Source organism: Macaca mulatta, chromosome X (assembly GCF_049350105.2).
Source record: "Macaca mulatta isolate MMU2019108-1 chromosome X, T2T-MMU8v2.0, whole genome shotgun sequence".
Classification (NCBI taxonomy): domain Eukaryota; kingdom Metazoa; phylum Chordata; class Mammalia; order Primates; family Cercopithecidae; genus Macaca; species Macaca mulatta.
The window spans coordinates 44,460,076-44,466,329 of NC_133426.1; positions in this window are offsets into that span (position 1 = coordinate 44,460,076).

Below are 6,254 nucleotides of genomic sequence, written 5' to 3' on the forward strand. Positions count from 1 at the left end.
AGTCTTCCCTGAGGAGGTGACATTTTGCCAAAGACCTGAAAGACATGAAGAATCAAACCATGCGGCTATGGGGAGAAGAGCACTCCTAGCAGCAGAAACACCAGTGGAAAAGCCCTGCGTGAGAAGTAAGCCAGGTCTGTTGGCGGAGCAGCCAGTGTAGCGGGAACAGAATGAACGGGGGAAAAACAGCAAATAAGGACAGAGAGGTGACATGGATATCATTGTGCAGGTCCTTGGCGGCCATTGTAAGGAATCTGGCCTTTAATCTGAGTGGGATGGCAGGCTGTTGGAGGGATTTGAGCTGAGGAGTGGCTCCCACCCCCACATCACTCCTTCTATTTTCCCCCTCCAGCACCCCTCATTCCAAGTTTTGGGACAAGGGCATCAAGTCATCTGGGTCTGGGTGGGAAGTTCAGGCACCACTTCCCCTTTTCTCTGGGATAGCTGCACTTTGAGTCTGTCTTTTTTGGAAGAAAAAATAAAAGAGCCTAATTAGAGGACACTTGTTTTCCAAGACATCTGTGGGTTGCCTAAAGTATCTTTGCAGAACAGGAAGGGAAAAACCTAAGAACTATGAGGTTAGGAGAGGCAGCAGACACAGGCAGCTTTGAGGAAGTCAAGGAACAAGGGAAAACTCAGTCCAGAAACCAAAGAATTAATACCTGATACGTGCGTAGGACCATCACACACGTTCAATAGTTGACAATTCCGTGTCCCAGGGACTTAGACAGAGCAGACGGCATTAGCCCTGTCTATCGTGTAATGAGGAATCTTGAACACAGAGATTCCATGATGTGCCACTAGTGTAACCGCCCAAGGGTTTCACCTTGCCCGCTGCCTAGACAGAGTCAATTTATCAAGACAGGGGAATTGCAATAGAGAAAGTAATTCACGCAGAGCCAGCTGTGCGGGAGACGGGAGTTTCATTATTACTCAAATCAATCTCCCTGAGCATTCGGGGAGCAGAGTTTTGTTTTGATTTGTGTTTTGTTTTTTTGGGATGGAGTCTCGCTTTGTCACCCAGGCTGGAGTGCAGTGGCACAATCTCGGCTCACTGCAACCTCCGCCTTCTGGGTTCAAGCGATTCTCCTGCCTCAGCCTCCCGAGTAGCTGGGATTACAGGAATGGAATTTTTGTATTTTTAGTAGAGATGGGTTTCACCATGTTGGCCAGGCTGGTCTTGAACTCCTGACCTCAAGTGATCCACCGGCCTCAGCCTCCCAAAAAAGTACTGGGATTATAGGTGTGAGCCACTCCGCCTGGCAAGGGAGCAGAGTTTTTAAGGACAACTTGGTGGGGTGGCAGTAGGGGAGCTAGTGAGCCAGGAGTGCTGATTGGTCAGGTCAGAGATGAAATCATATAGAGAGTCAAAGCTGTCTTCTTGAACTGAGTTCCTGGGTGGGCGCCACAAGATCAGATGAGCCAGTGTTTCCATCTGGGTGGCGCCAGCTGATCCATCAAATGCAGGGTCTGCAAAATGTCTCTAGCACTGATCTCAGGAGCAGTTTAGGGAGGGTCAGAATCTTGTAGCCTCCAGCTGCATGGCTCCTAAACTATAATTTCCAATCTTACAGCTAATGTTAGTCCTAAAAAGTCAGTCTAGTTTCCAGGCAAGAAGATGGTCTGCTTTGGGAAAGGGCTGTTATCATCTTTGTTTTAAACTATAAACTATAACTCAGCTTCTTCCAAAGTTAGTTCAGCCTATGCCCAAGAATGAACAAAGACAGCTTGGAGGTTAGAAGCAAGATGGAGTCGACTACGTTAGATCTCTTTCACTGTCTCAGTCATAATTTTGCAAAGGCAGTTTCAATCGCACACAGATATAGGGCAGAAGTGGATCCAGAACACAAGTGGCAACTCTGGACTATAGTGCGCCCACACTGTAAGTCCAAAAGATTAGAAGAGTCTGAAAGGGGAAGTGGAGGCAGCTCTCCTCAGGAGGAAAGATGGGGCCGTGAGGAGCCAGCTCTTTATGTCATCACACACAAACTTCTTACTAAGATGAATCAGCAAAAAACAAAGTCAAGAGCTCTTGCTGGGAGAGCAGGGGCCTTGCCCTCCTCGGCATGCCTGATTCATTGTGTGCTCACAAGAAACTCCCCTTGATTATGATCTCCTGGGGACCATGGGCAGGACTTATTCCATTAGATGGGAATGAACCCTGAGCACCTCTCCTAATGGAAGCTATGAGGTGATTTCCCTCTGGAGGATAAGCCAAGCTGGCAGGTTCATTGTAGCCTCAGCCCAGATACAGTTGATGTTGGAGCCTGGGGCTCTGGTCCATCCTTCCCAAGTGTCCTTCCTAACAGGTTCAACGTCTCGAAATCCCTCTTGTACTGAGGCCCCTGTCTCCCACACACTCCCTTTATTTCTTCCCCAGGTCCTGAAGTTCAGAAAGCAGAGTTGGAGGGAGAAGCTGTTGCCTGGGGCCTGAGAAGCTGAGTTTCTGGCCATTGATAAAATTATCCTTCCCCCCCAGTGCACCAGGGCTCCCTGACATGGCTATCCCTGCTTATTTTCCCTCCACTAACTGCTCCTAGGCTTCTCATGCTTCCTTATTTGGAGGGGAGGAGTAACAGGGTTCCCAGCTGACACCAACACTCTGCCATTTCATCATCACTCATCATTACATGTGTAGTTACCACGTACTGAGAACCTGCTGTGTACATGTCAAGAACTGCATTCAGCGATTTATATATATTTCTCAAAAACTGAAGGGCTGAGATTTTACCCTACTTACTGTTGCTGGAAAGGGGTCCTGATCCAAACCCCAAGAGAGGGTTATTGAATCCTGCACAAGAAAGACTTCGGGGTAAGTCCATGAAGTGAAAGCAAGTTTATTAAGAAAGTAAAGGAGTAAAAGAATGGCTACTCCATAGGCAGAGCCCCCGCATGAGCTGCTGGTTGGCCATTGTTATGGTTATTTCTTGATTATATGCTAAACAAGGGGTGAGCTATTCATGAGTTTTCCGGGAAAGGGGTGGGCAATTCCCATAACTGAGGATTCCTTCCCTTTTTAGACAATATATGATAACTTCCTGACGTTGCCATGGCATTTGTAGACTGTCCTGGCTCTGGTAGGAGTGTCTTTCAGCATGTTAATGAATTACAATTAGTGTATAATGAGCAGTGAGGATGACCAGAGGTCACTTTCATCACCATCTTGATTTTGGTGGGTTTTCCGGCTTCTTTACCACAACCTGTTTTATCAGCAAGGTGTTTATGACCTGTATCTTGTGCCGACTGTCTGTCTCACCCTGTGACTTAGAATGCCCATCCTTCTGGAAATAGAGCCCAATAGGTCTCAGCCTTATTTTACACAACCCCTGTTCAAGATAGAATCACTCTGGTTCAAACAACAACATTATGAAGGAAACCAAACTGATTGCACCCCATAATATACTTCTTTGGCGTATTTCAAGATGGCTATTCAGAGGGGCTGCAAACGGCCGAGTGAGGTGGCTCATGCCTGTAATCCCAGAACTTTGGGAGGCCCAAGTGGGCAGATTACCTGAGGTCAGGAGTTTGAGACTAGCCTGGCCAACGTGGCGAAACCCCGTCTCTACTAAAAATACAAAAAATTAGCCGGGTGTAGTGGCGGGCACCTGTAATCCCAGCTACTCGGGAGGCTGAGGCTGGAGAATCACTTGAACCCGGGAGGCAGAGGTTGCAGTGTGCCAAGATCGCACCACTGCACTGCAGCCTGGGTAATAGAGTGAGACTCTGTCTCAAAAAAAAAAAAAATGTGTGATATATATATAATTTTTTGTTTTTTTTAAAGAAGGGCATCTCCCTCCCTCTGGAGGATTTAAAACTGGAAAGGCAGGACATGCCCTCCACATCCCTGAGGCGTGTGGTGGTCCTGGGTGGGGGCCTGGGGTAACTTCTAACAAAGACTACCCAGCAGGGCAGTTTTTTTCCCCGATTTCTCTCTCTCTCTCTCTCTCTCTCTCTCTCTCTCACACACACACACACACACACACACACACACGCAAGAATAAGTTGCTAGCAGATAAAATTTCTTATAAATTGTTTTCCCTGTGCTTGCTTGCTACTGCTTATCTGCTAGAAGTCAACGAAATTTTAAAAAGTATAAATGAAATATTAAGAGAAAACAGCCAGGTGTGGTGGCTCACACCTGTAATCCTAGCACTTGGAGAGGCCGAGGTGGGTGGATCACTTAAGGTCGGGAGTTTGAGACTAGCCTGGCCAACATGGTGACACCCTATCTCTACTAAAAATACAAAAATTAGCCGGGAATGGTGGTGCGCACCTGTAGTCCCTGCCACTCGGGAGGCTGAGGTGGGAGAATCACTAGAGCCCGGGAGGTGGAGGTTACAGTGAGCCAAGATCACACCACTGCACTGCAGCCTGAGCGACAGAGCAAGACTCCATCTCCAAAAAAAAAAAAAAGAAAGAAAGAAAACAGTTGTGCTTTCTTAGGGATATGTTTGCTACTGGGTGTGATTTTTTTTCTTAATATTACTTAAAATATAGTTGGGTTTTTGGTTAATCATTCCAAATTGCTCTAAGGTAATTAAACATCCCAGGACTATAGTTAGTGACAATATATTATATAGTTTCTGATAGTCAGGAGGAGGATATTGAATGTTCCCAACACAAAGAAATGATAGATATTTAAGAAGATGAATATGCCAATTACCTTGATTTGATCACTATGTATGTATTATATGTATTGAAACATCACTATGTACCCCATAAATATGTACAATTATTTTTTAATTTTCCATTTAGAAAAAGAAAGAAAAAGAAAAAAATCCCGAAGAGCACCCTATGTCTTTCCACAAAGAGTAAGCTGATTCTAGAAGCTCCCCTGCCTCAGTCAGCCACAGGATCCCTGGTGGGAGCTCAGGATGGAACACAATTTGTCACATTTTGGGGGGCTTAATAAGCAAGAATTGAACCAGTTAGGCTGAGGCAGAGCAGGGGAAAGAAGATGACAAGACAGACAGGTATGAAATGGGGAACCAGTCCCAGGAGGATTTAAATGCCAGGATGGATTTTATTCTAGCAAACAGACAAAGGTTTGAGGGTTTTTGAGCTGAGGATGACTTAATAAAAGTATAAAATGTACTAGGAAGCTGTATCTTCCACCACACAGGGAATGGACTCCAACGGAAAGGTCCTAGACACAGTGGTTCTCTACCCTCACTGCATATTAGAATTACTCAGGGAGCTTTATAAAAATCCCGATGCCCCAGCCCTACCCAGGCCAATTAAGTTAAAATCTCCGGGAGTGGTGCCCAGGTACTAATACTTTTTCAAAGCTCTTCAGGTGAATGACTGCTAAGGGGTATGAGGTTTCTTTGGGAGTGATGAAAATATTCCGGAATTAGATAGTGGTGATGGTTGTGCAACTTGGTGAATATACTAAAAATATCACTGAGCTGTACACTTTAAAAGGGTGAATTTTATGCTATGTGAATTATATCTCAATAAAAGGAAGAAAGAGAAAGGAACGAAGAAGGAAAGAAGGAAAGGGGAAGAAGGGAAGGGGGGAGGAAGGAAGGATGGAAGGAAGGAAGGAAGGAAGGAAGGAAGGAAGGAAGGAAGGAGACGGGAAGGAAGGAAGAGGGGGAAGGAAGGAAGGGAGGGGGGAAAGAAGGAAGGAGGGAAGGAAGGAGGGAAGGAAGGAAGGGGAGGGAAGGAAGGAAGGAAGGGGAAGGAAGGAGGGAAGGAAGGAAGGGAGGGAGGGAGGGAAGGAACAAAAAGAGAAAGAGGGGAGAAGGAGAGAAGCTGGGAGGGCAAGAGAAGGGGGCAGAAAAAGAGGGAAGGGGCCAAGCGTGGTGGCTCTAGCCTGTAATCCCAGCACTTTGGGAGGCCAAGGCAGGTGGATCACGAGGTCAGGAGTTCAAGACCAGCCTGGCCAAGATGGTGAAACCTCGTCTCTACTAAAACTACAAAAAATTAGCTGGGCATGGTGGTGGGCACCTGTGATCCCAGCTACTCGGGAGGCTGAGGCAAGGGCATTGCTTGAACCCGGGAGGCAGAGATTGCAGTGAGCCAAGATCATGCCACTGCACTCCAGCCTGGACAAAAGAGCAAGACTCCGTCTCAAAAACAAAAAAAAGAAAGAAAAAGAGGAAAGGAAAGACAGAAAGAGAGAGAGTGAACTCCCCAGCAGATTGCAATATGCAGCCAGAGTAGAGAGCCACTGGTCTAGAGAAAAGGAGAGTTCTGCTATGATTCAGATCCAAAAGTATGGGGCCAGCAGTGGGGCAAGTCCCAGTGGA